This window comes from Silurus aristotelis, assembly GCF_946808225.1.
Source record: "Silurus aristotelis genome assembly, chromosome: 2".
Taxonomy (NCBI): Eukaryota; Metazoa; Chordata; class Actinopteri; order Siluriformes; family Siluridae; genus Silurus; species Silurus aristotelis.
In genome coordinates, this window is record NC_139575.1 from 18,651,803 (window position 1) to 18,667,340 (window position 15,538).

The following is a 15,538-nucleotide window of genomic DNA, read 5'->3' on the forward strand; positions in this document are numbered from 1 at the left end:
CAAAAAAGGATTATTTTTTATGTTGCTCTGCTGCAATACCCATATGTTTGCTGAATTTATGGAGTGACTGTAGCCTTGTAAAACCTTTTTTACTCATAAATTGTGATGGTTAGACACCATGTCACCCTACTGTTCTAAATGTGCCCTACCCAGCAGAACAGTCTTGATGTGAAACCAGACACAGTTCTACTCTTTTTGTGCCAGACTACTATCTATATGTTCTCCTGCACCTGCCTGAATTACTCAAACTAACATTCAAGTTTCATGTCAACCACTCAGGAAATATGACTTTATATCTCTATACTTTATTTCCATTAGCTTATCGATGAGATGTTTTCAACTTCTATATTAAAGTATGAGCATGAATAATGTTTCGGCAAATGTTCACCAGAGATATGCTAATAGCAAGTCATTTCCGTGGCTTTGAAAATGTTAGTGTGAAAATGCTTCTGGGTCTCTCTGAGTTTCTTTACTATCTGTCCACCCACATTTTAATTTGTCAAAATCCCAACTTTATTTTAACCTGTAGTGATGTGTTGTTGCAAAATGTGATCACATTAAAGAACTACAGGCTAACATATTGCTTCAGTAAAGAAATAAGACCAGCTTGGGGAAAAAATCGATTACTCTTGGATACTGTGGGATATTGCCAGCAGGCCTATTACATTTAGCAAACCACCCAGGGTTTCAAAGATAATGAAATCTTTGTTGCCAACTTGTGACTCATCCAGTCTGCATAAAAGTGTTAGGGAGCCAGATTACACATATAGGCACTGTATACTATACTGTATATATAAAATATATAAAGGTCATCCTTAGCATTATTTGCTATCATTATAAGTTTCTCTTGCCATAGGTGGCAACTAGTTCTGTCAAACTATGTAATCTCAGCCTAATCATGTTTTTGTTGTTACTAAAAGCTGGTCTGGAATGTTGTTTCAGTTAATGTGGCAAAAAAAAAAAAAAACTACTTTCACAGAAAGAGGCAATTGACATTGCAGACAATGTTTACGCATCATAAATGGCTTTTGTCTTGCTTTGAATAGCTCATTGTTTTGCAGTTCTTGACCTTGATTTCCTACTGACAAAAATTACACAAGGTTTATAAACTTATACTTTATATAACCAGCTAGCTAGACAAATAGATAAAGCATTTAGTTATACAGTTCATCCCAAATTTGTTCAGTGGAGCTAAGGTGCAGTGCAATCAAATTTTTCCACTCCAGCTTAGGCAAACCATGTCTTCATGGATCTAGCTTGTGCACAGGAGTATTTCCATTCCTCCACAGGAGCATTGTCATGCAGAAATATGTTTGGGCCTCTTGATTTCTGTGAAGAGAAATTGTAATGCAACAGAATACAACGACATACTAAACAACTGTGTGCTTCCTACTTTATGGTAACAGTCTGGGGAAGGCTCATACATGAATGTGAAGTTCAGGTGTCATGTATCTAGCTCAGGTGTCATGTAATGTACCATTTTGTACAATTTTGCCATAAGATTCTCTGCGGTTATCAGTAGAATAGGAAATGGTGACCTTTACCTAATGATTTATATGATCAGTATATACATCTGTTGTGACATACAATAAATCTTATAGCACAGCCAGATATATATGCTTTTAAAAATTTAATTTAAATTTTTCATTATTTACCAAAACAAACAACCAGAATAGACATAATTGCATGTCATGCTTAGATCTATATAACCCATCAAAACCCCAAGATCCCCAGCTAAATTTACTTGATGTTTTATTTTAAGTTCACAACCACTTTTCTTTAACGTTCCCAAAGGACAGTGATTACTAGACATAGAACTAATTACTAGCTGACAGAGTGTGCTGAGATTCAGTTCTTGTTTCACTACATTCTATCACATCATCCGTATCTTCCAGCAGAATAATGCTACTATTAAATCCCACTACTACTGCAATTTGGACCTGATTAGTAGAGCATGACTCAACTAAATGAACATGGCCTGATCAATGCTATCATTACAATGAGGGCCTCGATATCTTGCACAAAATATGTACTGTAGTAAAAACTTAATGAATTCGGAGTTTCCCCTGTGCAAGTGCAGCAAAATCCTTGCTTCTATAAGCACGGTTTTTAACCAGATATCTGACACACTGAGAGAAAGTTGAGAAAGAGCAGATACCATGCCTTTTGTATAGTTTATTTAGTCATTTATAGATTCATTTTTTTAAATGAATCTTAAAGAGCGCATTAGAGTCAGCATGATCATCACAGTCTTTCAGGGGGAAAAAAACATACCAGCTGTGTGCTTAAATGGAACTGGAAGCATAAAGTAAAGATTTAGCTGTTTCTTTCTGCAGTCAGCCAAACCAGTCTGTCACTGTCGCTCACATTAAGATCAACTTAAATGTATTTTCAGCATGTTCTCAAGCATAATCAAATGTGATCTCCTATCAGTGTGTTCTCTGTACATCAAGTAAAGGCAAAATCATCTCTGATGTCTTTCACATAACATACTTCATGTTTCAACCACTTCCATATGGCAAATTATACCAACATCAAAATAAAATGCTTCAGAAACATTTTCTTTGTTAGTCAGTGGAAATGCTTTCACATTTTACCATGCAAGACTTTCCTGTAACCACACAACACTGCAACACTGAGGTGGCCAGCTGTGCTTATTCCTATTTGATATTTTTACACATTTTACCTCACATTTTTGATATATGTGATCTTTCTAATGTCTTTCCGTTTTGAAACTATTGTCCTGGTCTGCACTTTGTTTACTGCTGGCTTGCACACATACAGAGCTAAAGCGAGATAAACCCAAATATTATTCTTAGGCAGTAAGGCATTCTGATTTTTTTTCTCATAGCACATTTGAAACATTTTTAGTGCAAGCAGAGATAACACATAAAGTTTATGGGGCTATGAAGTCGCAAATAAATCTTTTTACTTTTTTCTATGATATTCCATAAACACATTTTTTTTATCTCTCACGGGTGGGATCCTCACTGTACAACTACCAAAACTTTGAATGTTTCAAAGAACCCTTAGCAAATACTAAAAAAAAGGAGGTAAAATTATATTGTTGCCTTTAAACGGTTGAATTCAGAACCCTGCACATTATCCTATTATAGAGCATCTCAAAAAAGCCTTGAAAAAAAACTAAACAGTCAAATGAATCAGACTCTCACAATTCAGATAAAGGCAATGAAAGGTCCATTTTGAAGCACATTTAATATGTTTATATTGAAATATTTGTGATAAATGTATATTGACGTTTGTATTAATTTGTTAATTGGAGCTGTATTTTTTATTTTCTCTAAGAGAAAAATCTTGGATATAAGTGAGGCTTGATAGATTTTGAGATTAGCTCTGCCTGCAATGCAGCTTTACCCCAAGCAGCAACTAGTTAATGATCTGCAAGATGATGGCCACAAGGGATGGAGGATGGCAATGTTAGCATGAAATCTGTAGCAGTGACACCATTTATGTTAGAGCCAGAATATATGGATAAGAAGTGGAGATAGCTGGACAGAAAAAGTACTGTATAAAAGAGCTGCTGAACCAGTTGCTTTGGGTCCAGATGGAATCCCACTGCAAGCACTTAAATAGGATTGTAGGTAATAGGTAAAAAAAGAAACAAAAAAAACCTGTTATAGAAAATGAAAATAGATCATGTTGTTAAAGAAGTTTAAACCAAAAAGTATAACTATTAAATTATCAATGAAATTAATAAGGAAATCTTTTGAAAAGATGAAATTCACATTCATAATAAATTCACATACTGATTCAGGGTTTTTTTTATGTTATTTGTTATTAGTTATTAGTTATTAGCTGTTCCCACTACTGGTTTTCATGGTAACTTGTGTGGTTTAACTAGAATTCCATGTTTGACAACAGCTATGTTTTCTTCTCACATTCTGAAGGGAGAACATTTGTATATGCAAATATTCTTCACTCACATTGGTAGTCGTTCCACCAAGTCACGTCTTACTGTATTTGCACAAAGTTAAACTTCTGTCAATTTTGTAGCTTAAATAGATGCACCCACATTTAGCTCATGAAGATTTGTCGTCTCTAATGATGCTAGAAATCACCAGCTCTTGTTGAAAGTTGCTCTATGTGTGAACAGAGCTTTACACTTCCTAATTAAAATTCATATGTACTGGTTATCAGCCAGGATACAAAAAACCTTTTAAAGTGTGTTGACCCATTGTGACAGCCTTCATATTCACAAAAGATAAAAAAAACAGGAACGTTCTGCCCATGAGCTCTTATAATCAGACTTGAAAGATTAATCTGTGGTCAGAATATGAATGAGTATGCACTCAAAGTCATTAGTAATTGACATTTCTCTTTATACAGATAATTGTGATTTGCTTCATTGTTGGTGATCAGTAGCAGAAAACATGGGTGGATGGGTTCCTATATAAAATTATTACTACATATTGTTTTTGCATTTATTTTTAACATGCATGTGCATTCACCAATTAGTATACTCTACCTCCAACCACTGAATCTGGGCTAAAAAAAAACAAAAAAAAAACAAGGCTATTACACTGGGCTCTGTAAATTATAGAGAGAACATGTTTACAGCGTGCTTGATTGTTATAAATGGTGAGAACTACAAATTATTTTAGGGCTAATAAATAATAGTTGTTAGAGGCTGACCAAAATGAAAAGCATTTTATCTTACTTTCAGCTATCTGTATGTGTGTGTTACAGAGAGAGAGAGAGAGAGAGAGAGAGAGAGAGAGAGAGAGAGAGAGAGAGAGAGAGAGAGAAAGAAAGAGAAAGAGAGAGAGAGAGAGAGAGAGAGAGAGAGAGAATGGAAAAAGATTGAGTAATAGAAATATGAATACACTATATAAGTATGTGAATGAAAGAGAATGAGAATGCACAGAGAATAAATAAGTGCACTCTCTGACACTGTGTTAATGCCTGTCAGGTGGAGTGTTAAGTAGAGGCTTCTAGACCCTCAGCTGAATTGTGACCTGTCAATCTCTGAATTACACTGATGACCTCTTTCCTGATGAAGGAAATAGCAAGAGTGAGAGATCTGATATCTTAGAAAAATCTTCAGCTTGCACAATCTAAACCGATCCAGCCCATTTTGCCAGCTTAGGAAACAACTGGTGGTTAATTCATCAATCCATAGTGATTTTGTTTTGCAAATATTTTCCTCTTCTGGTGCACTTTTTAGCAACTGAATTGTGAAAATGTTTATTGTCCTAGACAAACTATTCAATGCAACTGTTAATGCCTAGTTTATAAAACAATCTAATACAATTCTTGAATTGGAAAAGCTTACATTAAGATGCAGTATTAAAGCTGAAACAACTATCATCGAGGTTGGCATCTGTTTAAATGATTTGACTCCTTTGTTTGCCCTCTTTTTCAGAATGATAGATGTTTTTTTTCTCAAGAATCATAAAAAAAAGTTTAATAATAAACATAAACCATATCACACTTTGGCCTGTAAGTTATTGTGTGTAATATATTCAGTGTTAAATATTTACTGCCTGAAAATTGTTTGTTAGATTCATATTTAGTTTTAATTGTAGTTTCTATAGTTTAGGTTTATTTTGTATTTTTTTTAAATGGCATAATTGTTTGACAGAATAAGCAATTAATACCCACTATTCAAGCTATTAAATTCCCTATCTGGTGCATCTCACTAATAAATAAATATCGGTGCTAAAAGGAAGATGAGCTAGAGCCACGTGCTAATCACTATAATTATGCAGGTGGCATTTCCCTTGCCAGTATTTTACCCACAGCAGCCACTGAGAGACCAAAAAGACAACTTTAAATAATTAATGCTTCTTGTAAACATCTATAATTTAACCCTCTCTTCATTAAATATCTGCGGATGCTATAAGCCAAGTATCATTGAGAGATTCTCTGTAATTAAATCGAATGTAAATTGTCTGCTGTTTTTCTGTTAATTACCTGTTTTTTTTTTTTTGTATGAATGCTTTTGGATAAGTTTCAATTTTGCATGTACAATCTACTGGATAAGCCTATATGAGTCTAACATTATAAGTCTAACATTATATAGACATATAATGTTAGACTTATATAAGCTTATCTACTGGATAAATAAATATTTAAATATTGAATTAAAATGTTATAAAATCAACAACTAGAATTGTGCCCTGTGACACCCAGAGTTCATGCAAACTTTCCAGGCTAGGCTCATATTCCAATGGGATCCCATTAAGCTGTCACATAAAATGAAGCTTTCTCACAAGCCATCAGCAGATTCTCGATTTAGACTTGTGTTTAGTTCTGAAAGTGTTGATTGGCACATAGTTGTTGATGAGAAGAGACTTGTCAAGCATTGATTACATAAAAAAGGACTAAAATAGAGCATTTCCATTGGGCTGCATTGCTACTGTACCTCACACCTCTGGGTTTCCCAATTTCACCTTGATGTCAGTTTATTTTTTACTGTTTATTTGTATATATTCTTCTTATATTTACTTGGGTTTTCTCTGCATTCTCCATTCTCCCCCACCTAAAACATGCTAGAAAGTAGATTTACTTTAAATTGCCCCTAAGTTTGAATGACTACATATTCTGAATTCTGGAATTCTAGACTTGCATGCTGTATTCCAGCTTCAAACCTACTGATCCCAAGATAATTCTGTCAAGATCCTGAACAGCATAAAATGTTTAATGAAGATTTTATAAATTGATTCCAATTAGCCCAGGATTCGAAACACACCATTATGACGCAGAGGAGTGTCTTATATTATTTTAGCTGATTACATTAGGGTTTAGTAACATTAGGGTTTAGTATAATAGACTGTACGATTGATACTAATTCTTGGATAATATTTGTCAATGGAATATGTGTGCTCGAAGAATGACTTCATTCATATTTATATTGCAAATAACAGCTCTCAGTAACAGCTGCTCTAGGACTCATCAAGCTATCAAATGCTTCTTCTGCCAAGTACAGACTATTAGCTGTCTTACACAAATCAATAGCTGGAGCCAATAGCAAACTAGCCATCTGGAGCAGCAAGAAAAATCCCCATAGGCTTGTCTACGAGCTGCTGGTAGCCCTATGGAGAGAGGGACAGACATAGAGAGAGACAAACATAGAACTGCATCCCAGTTTCATACTCAGAGCCAAAGTAGGACTGGGCAGAAATGTTCAGCAGTCGGTAAAAATAGACTGTTTTCTAATTTAGTGTACTTTCTAGAGCTTCACCTTTTAAAATGTAAGAATACAGAGTGTCAGGAAAAGGTAAAATTAAAGAAAAATAGACAGCAAGACAAACAAAAGTGTTTTGATAAGCTTTTCAGTTACATGAACACAATTTATTGTTTAAGATGATCAGTATATCTTAGCTTTTGTTGTGATAATTTTACTAAAGTAAGAAGAAGAAATAATCACGTCCTAACAGCATTTTTTTATTTTTTTATTTTTACAAAAAAGCCTAAAGTGAGAAAGCCACAGTAAGTGCAATATAATGTTTTCTTGTAAAATTATTCAAACTTATGTACATGTGTAGTTTGAAATATCCATAGTCTCTAAGTGTATTTGGTGTTAGTGATCGAGACATCCAGTGGGTGTGCAGTCATTGAAAAATCTCAAGCAAACAGACTGTACCACTTATATGACACTATTTTCAAATAATTACATAAATATTTGCCCAGTGAGACAGACTTGTTTGAGTGCCACAACTTTCAAATACACACCTGCAGATAACATTAATTTGTCCATAAAGACAATGAAATGAATACATTTTAATAATGTATTTTTCCCCATTATTTTCTATCACTCGACTTTTGCTAATCAGTTTATTTTAAATTTTTTAATTTTCAAGGGTTTATATTAGTATAAAAGAAGAAAAAGTCTCACTCTAGTGTTGGCTTTAGCTGACTGACCAGTGGCCTCGAGGATGCTGTAGCGATAATGTCCCAACTCGTCTGATCCTGACACTCGATAAGCTACTCTCCTCCCAGGCATCTCACAGGAGTTGTGCTGTTTGGAGCAGATAATGAACCAGCAAATACTTTCCATCCCCTTCCAACCCACACATGCCGTTGCTGATCACAAGTCTGACCTTAAAGATTTCCCATTTATCACCTTCACAGTATAAGGCCAGTTTATTCAGGTAGTATCAGAAGCAAGATACTTACCAAAGTGGGACATAGAAGTAGCACTTGCTTTATGGTGCTGTTTTTTTTCCCCCACAATTTTGATGTCAAGCTAACATAACATGTAACAAGTGAAATATTTTTGTTGTTGTATCGTGGCACACTTACTTAAAACTATCCTGACAACTGAAATTGTATCTTAGTGTACTTCCAATGTGTCAGGATCAAATAAGGGTGATGCTGTGACATTGCTTGTCAAGAAGGGTTAATTGAAAAATGAAAAAATCTGAGATATTTCCTTAACGCATCACTTTATATTAACCTTGACCTTCCATAAAGCTCTGCCGTATATCACTGTGACAGAGACATTTTCTCAGACCCTTAAGTAAAGTGAATTTCTTTTTTCTTATTATATATTTTATATGAATTATTGCATGATTATAGAAAATGCCATGACACTACAAAGATGGCATGTCATTAAGTTAAATGAGTTTTATTTTACCATTTGTAAGATGTTTTTCTAAGACATTATAAAGTGGGATCCATGAGGACATTACCGGTGTTATTTAGTCCAACCATAAATCTATGCATGCCATTTACAAACCCCTTGCAGTGATGCTTAAGAATAACATTTCCACTAATTATACACTTATTTAATTACTGTGATAAGTAGATAAAAATGCTTTCTTGTGTAAGAGCACATCATTTCTCTGTCCTATTAATGAACACTATTCTTTCAAATATCCTTTACATATTCATTCAATTAAGTAAACTACATTTAGCTTCTTCACATATAGAGATTTCTTGAGTACACTAACAGTTTGATTAGGTCCAAGATAAAAACGAGTGAGCAATGGTTAAAGTTTGTGTAATGTTATTGCTCTCAGAATGGAGCACCACATTAAAGCAGTTAATGTAAGCCCTTTTGTGAGTCTATGCCCAGGGGCGGCTATTTCCCCAGTTCCTTTATTATATTTGCCATTGTTCGGTCAAGCCCTTGGGACCCTTTTTGAATAAGAGTCAAATATTTTGATTCACCTGAAAGTGCACAATCACAAAGCTAAATGCAATTGAAGGCTGCAATGAGGACAGCATGACTGCAGATACACCAGAGGTACTGAATGAGATAAATGCCACTTCCAGCATGAAATGCAAAGCTTCAAAGGTCAAATCTGTGCAGTGAGTATATTATCTAAGTGTCAAAGCATGCTATAAGACTGTATTATGTAGAAATTCTCTGGGAAAAGTAATCTCAGCTTTATAACTAACATGATTTCAAAGATGCTTTGGTTATCAAGCTAGAATGCGTGTCATCTAGCAGATGTCGTATGAACTTTAGGAATGTGTAGAAAACATTTTTATTGTAGAACTCTTTCAACCGCTAGTGTGGCTTGCTAAATTGGTATTTAGTAAAATGAATCCCTAGGAAGCAGCCCAATTTTTGCATCACCTAAACATTCCATTTGGTGAAGACCTAAATAATGAGAGCTTGCCACTTTCTGTCAGTCATTGTGCGCTGCTCTGTCATTATGCTGACAGATCAATTTCATTGCTTCATAGCTTAAAGTCAGACACTTTTAGTGTCTGAATGTCTTCGTGGATGTCAGAAAGGTTCATCAGTAATAAAATTGCCTCGTTAGACTATGCAGTGTGACATTATAGCCAGTGTGGTGTTTTTGATGGATGTTTCTCAGCAGTGGCCTTCTAACAAAGACCTGGGTTGCATGCTTTTCTTGAAGCTTTAGCATCGCAAAATGGCCAAAGTGTTTTTTTTTTTTTTTTGTCATGCCAATCTAACCTTCTCAAGCTTTGTAAGTGCTAAATGTCATGAAGAGGACAGACAAATGTAAGGTTTGATTTTCTTATTTTGTTAAAACCAATTGCTAAGTAAAACTCTGACATGTAAGCCAGACAACTGGTCAGGTGATTTGCAAACAGGCATAAACTAGAGTAGACTATTAATAAAAGAGAAGCACTTATTAAAACAGGCAGATAACTTAGACTTGGATTCATCACACAAACCATGTTGGAGAGGGACAGACTTTGCAGTGCAACACTGTGATTCCAGATTGTTTCAGGGAAGTAGTGTGATGGACAGGTGAGTATAATTAATGGTCAGGTGACTGAGAGGGGATTTTAGCTCAACTGGATGTCATGTAATGAGATTGTGGGCTGAGGATAACTAAGCAATATCTCAAAAGCTTTAGCAGTATCGAGAGAGATTATCGGCATGGCCGTGATTTGTCCATAGTGGGTAAGTGCTAAAGCTAATCATAGCCATGCCAATATTCAGTATAACTCCATGATTGCGAATGGAAATTTGCTTTTATAGAGCAGTTCTAGAAACAAGAAATTATGTTCTAATATTGAGTAACTGACTTTTAGAACATAATATAGCCGAATTGTCTGTTTATTTTCCCTCTACTAGTGTATTCCGAAGGTGATATACAACTGTCTTGCTATTTCACATTGGTGTGGACATTTTGTTAAATCGATGTCTTGTAAATTTAGAATTTAATCTTGGTTTTCATCTTCATCCAACTTTCATGTTGAGTCTTTATGAATAATTACATTTTATTGACTTTAATAAGTAAGCTTATGTAAACTATGTATTTTGCCATATCCGTTGCCATTGACAATATTGTAGTAACTGTTTTGGCAGTGGAATTAAAACTAAATATAAATGTGTCTTTTCTGACCATGTAAATTGAGTAGAAATATCTGTTAATAACTAATAATAGGTAACTAACTAATAATAGTAAATATAGAAGTTGCAGAGACTGACCTGACATAATTATACAACATACATAATACCTGGGTTAGCAACGTGAAGATATTCTGACGTTCCATTCACACCTGGGACTGGGAATGCATGATTCTGTTTTGCCTGCTGGCCAGTATAAAAAAAAAATCTAAATAAAATTGGTTTATGGAATTGGATTATGATGGTGGTTGGTAACCCTTCTCAACAGACAGCTGTTGTGGCACAGCACTGGGCAATTTTCTTCTGTTGCTTGTGATTGCACAACATTTTTGACATTCCATTTTGGCTGTTCAGCCATTTATTGTGGCACTTAGCCTGACACTGACAGATTGAAAATTGGCCCTCCTATCAGAGTAAACAACAACAATTGAGCAACAGTGCTATATAGTGTGAGGAAGATATTTGTTTCATATTGGTTAATACCCAATCTGCCCTAGGTACGCAAGCTGTCAAAAGCCTTAACTGTGAACAATGCTTTACAGTGATGAGAAAAATTAAATCCTACCAAGTGTGTACATTCCCCCACGTTTTACAAGATGAAATTTGATTCATGGGAACAGATATTTTGAATTTACTTTAGATGGCTGTTGCTATGATTAAATGTCTTCCTCTGCACCAGCTATCCAAGCAATCCTATTTTATAACTTAAAATAGATTCACATCTGATGCATGACAACAGAAGTAACCTCTGTTAAGCACTCCACTCTTGTCAGAACACAGAGAAGGAAAACTCAAAACAGTCTTTTATTTCTTTTTTTGTTTGGCTGCATTAATGAAATGTTTTATCAGTTGAAAAAAATGAATAAAAATGACATCGAGGATGTTTGATATATGTTGTGTAAAGGCCTTTAAACTAACAGTCTTTTTTTTTTTTGTAGTGTTTACATTAAAAATATGTAAGAAAATATTTACCCTTTAGATCTGAATCTGCATCATCATAGTATGTTATTGTTACTGCTAATCAATTAACGTGGCATCATGCTCCTAGAGAATATGTAACAACAGAATTTAAGACATACTGGCACTTAAAAAAATTAACAAAACTTTTCTGTAAACAACAAAAAAAAAGACAAAGAGAGAAAAGAAATCAGAATGTTATCCTTAAAAAAGTTTCTAAAATGGATGATGTTATTGCTGTCAGTTGCTGATTTATAATATGAGTAAACCAAATATGAGTTGGAAAATCCTGTTTCCTGCCATCACCCTGTGTAAAAAACACCACACTTTAAAAATAGAAAAATTACAAATAGTTGCTGACCAGAGAGGGCAAAGGACACAAAGGTCACAGCTGCAGTATTGCACAGATTATTAAGTCTCAAACTCACTTTCAATGCCTCTTTAACAACAAGCTGCTTCAGAAAAAATGTATACAAAAACAATACTTTAGCAGGAATCATTGGAACTACAAAAATAATTATGTGCTGTGGTCAAATGAGAGCAGGAGGAACTCATAATTTTAGCAGGAATAATTCGATTTTGTGGCAGTGATGCTTTTAAGATTTTTTATGGTGAGTCAGTTCTGCTACATTGAATGGTTATTGTGCACATATAAGACATCAGGAGTTTATTCCAGTAAAATATTCCAGTAAATTTGTTTCATCTTCTTCTTCTTCTTTTGGCTGCTCCCGTTAGGGGTCTCCACAGCGGTTCATCCGTCTCCATACCCCCCTGTCCTCTACATCTGCCTCTTCCAAACCAGCTACCTGCATGTCTTCACTCACCACATCTATAAACCTCCTCCTTGGCCTTCCTGTTTTCCTCCCTCCTGGCAACTCCATCCTCTTCATTTTCCTTCTGATATACCCCATGTCTCTTCTCTGCACATGTCCAAACCATCTCAATCTTTACCTTTTACTCTTGCAGATACCCTTCTTTCGCAAATCACTCCTGCCACTCTTCACCCACTCCACCCTGCCTGCACTCTTTTCTTCACTTCTCTAACACACTCTGCATTACTTTGCACTGTTGACCCCAGGTACCTAAACTCCTCCACCTTCTCCACCTCTTCTCCCTGTAACCGCTCTCCACTGCCGTTTCTCTCATTCACACACATGTACTCTGTCTTACTCCTTCTAACTTTCATTCTTCTTCTCGCCAGCGCATACCTCCACCTCTCCAGACTCTTCTCAACCTGCTCCTTACTCTCACTACAAATCTCAATATCATCCGCAAACATCATAGTCCATGGAGACTCCTGTCTGACCTCGTCCTTCAACCTGTCCATCACCACTGCAAACAGGAAAGGGTTTAGAGCAGATCTTCGATGCAGTCCCACCACCTTCCTCATACAATACCACAACTCCTCTCTCAGCACCCTGTCATTCGCTTTTTCTAAATCCACAAACTCACATTGCAACTCCTTCCGACTGTTGTTCACAGATGGTCACTTCTTTCCTCAGCCTGGCTTCTACTAGTCTTTCCCATAACTTCATAGTGTGACTGAACAACTTTAGTTGTTACTGCAGGTCTGCACATCTCCCTTATTCTTAAAAATCATTCCTCAGGCATCCTCTCACCTTCCAAAATCTTTTTAAACAATCTGGTTAAAAACTCCACTGCCATCTCTCCTAAACATCTCCACGCTTCTACCTGTATGTCATCTGGTCCAACCGACTTCCCACTCATCATCCTCTAAATCGCTGCTCTCACTTCCTCTTTATTAATCCTTATTAACTATATATGCACTTCCTGTTTTACCATCTCCACATCATCCAACCTTCTCTCTCTCATTTTCCTCATTCATCAGCTGCTCAAAATACTCCCTCCATCTTCTCAACACACTCTCCTCACTAGTCAGCCTATTCCCATCTGCATCCTTTATTGCTCTAACTTGCAGCACATCCTTCCCAGCTCGGTCCCTCTGCCTGGCCAATCGGTACAAATCCTTTTCTCCTTCTTTGGGGTTCAACTTCTCATACAGCTCCTCATTTGAATTTTCCTTGGCTTTCACCACATCCCTCTTCACCTGCTGCCACATCTACTTGTACTCCTGCCTACTTTTCTCATCTTATTGCTGATCCCAATCCTGTTTCGCCAACCTCTTTCTCCTTATGCTTTCCTGCACTTGCTCATTCCACAAACACGTCTCCTTTCTCTTTCCAGATGTCACACCAAGTACCTTTCTAGCTGTCTCCCTTATCACTTCTGCAGTAGTTGCCCAATCATCCAGCACCTCTTCACTACCACCGAGCCCCTGTCTAACCTCTTCCCTGAATCTCACACTACAGTCTTCCACCTTAAATTGTCTCTAGGGCTGCAACTAGTGATTATTTTGATAATCAATTAGTCGGATGATTATTATTATTGTTATTATTATTATTTGATTATTTGGTTAATCAGATAAAAAATATTTGTTTTTAATTAGATGTTTTGCTTAGTATAGCTATATAAAACCCAATTCAGGGTATTTATGTATAAAAGTGTACTTAAGAAAAAATGCAAAAGCCACATATATGAGTTTAAGTATCTTTAATTTAGACATTTTAAAGATTATAGTGGCTACTTGTTGAGGAGTGCATGGGGCACTAATCGTTTACCAAATTTAATTATGCTGGTTTTTTTTCTTTCTGTAAAAATAAATAAATAAATAAATAAATAAATAAATAAATAAATAAATAAATAAAAAAAAACAGCGCTTGAGTATGCAAGATGAAGCAATTTGTGTAAATTAAAATTGGTATTGTATTTTACAGATGGCAAGTTGACAACCAGGCTTAAAAATCAATATAAAATATAATGCAACAAATTTTGACAATTTTTGTTTAATAAATACACATATATTTTTTTCATTTGTGAAGATATAATTTATTTAAATTTGTATAATAATTTAATGTTATATGCATAAATTAAATATACACACATTTAAAAACAAGCATGTGAACGTAGTAAAGTCCAATAAGTCACGTTTGAAAACAAATGTAGAAGACATATGCTATAAAAAGAGAATGGAACGAAATACAGCAAGTTAACAGACTTAATAAAAAAGGGGGAAATGCATTAGTGTACAACTGCATTAACATTCACTGAAAACCACAATCGCAACTATAAGAATTACATCATTTACTGATGCTATTATTTGCTGCTTTTAGATTTAGTGTTTGTTCGTGCAGTTTTAAGTGAATCCATCACTATTGTATGTCATGAGCGAGCTGATTGTGCAACCTGATGCTCACGAATCCCGACAGAACAGATCCAGTGCGACAAACAAACAGTTTACACAATAGCACTTCATTAAACTATACCATTTTTTCATAATGAGGATTATAAAATTTTTGCTCAATGTGCTGATGTTTCACCTTCATCTGTGACACCAGTGTGTTTTCTTTCCACATGCTCATATGCCACACAAACTCCGCTTTACATAACTTCCAGGTACAGTTTTCTTCGTTCCCATGACTTGCGTTTTATATACTTTAAAATGCTCCCATGACTTGGATGACTTGGGACGCAAACTTTTCCTGCTGACCCTGTACTGTCCACCATTTTCGCACACGGCTGTGCTATCTTACCGTCACGCTAACCCGTAACTTGAGCAGCCCCATTAATCGCCATTTGCTGACAACGAATTTCATTATCGATTATTATCGATTAGTTGTTGTAGCCCTAGTTACCACCACTGGTAATCTTTTTTTTTTTTTTAGTCTTTACTCTCCTCCTCTTCTTCTTCACCTTCAAAGC

The 15,538-nt window shown here is 35.5% G+C and overlaps 1 protein-coding gene across 9 annotated transcripts in view; it reads left to right on the top strand.

Moving 5' to 3' along the window:
- The window catches only part of LOC310714828 (metabotropic glutamate receptor 4-like), a 134,922-nt gene that overhangs the window by 75,877 nt on the left and 43,507 nt on the right, over positions 1 to 15,538 (top strand). The window lies entirely within an intron of this gene.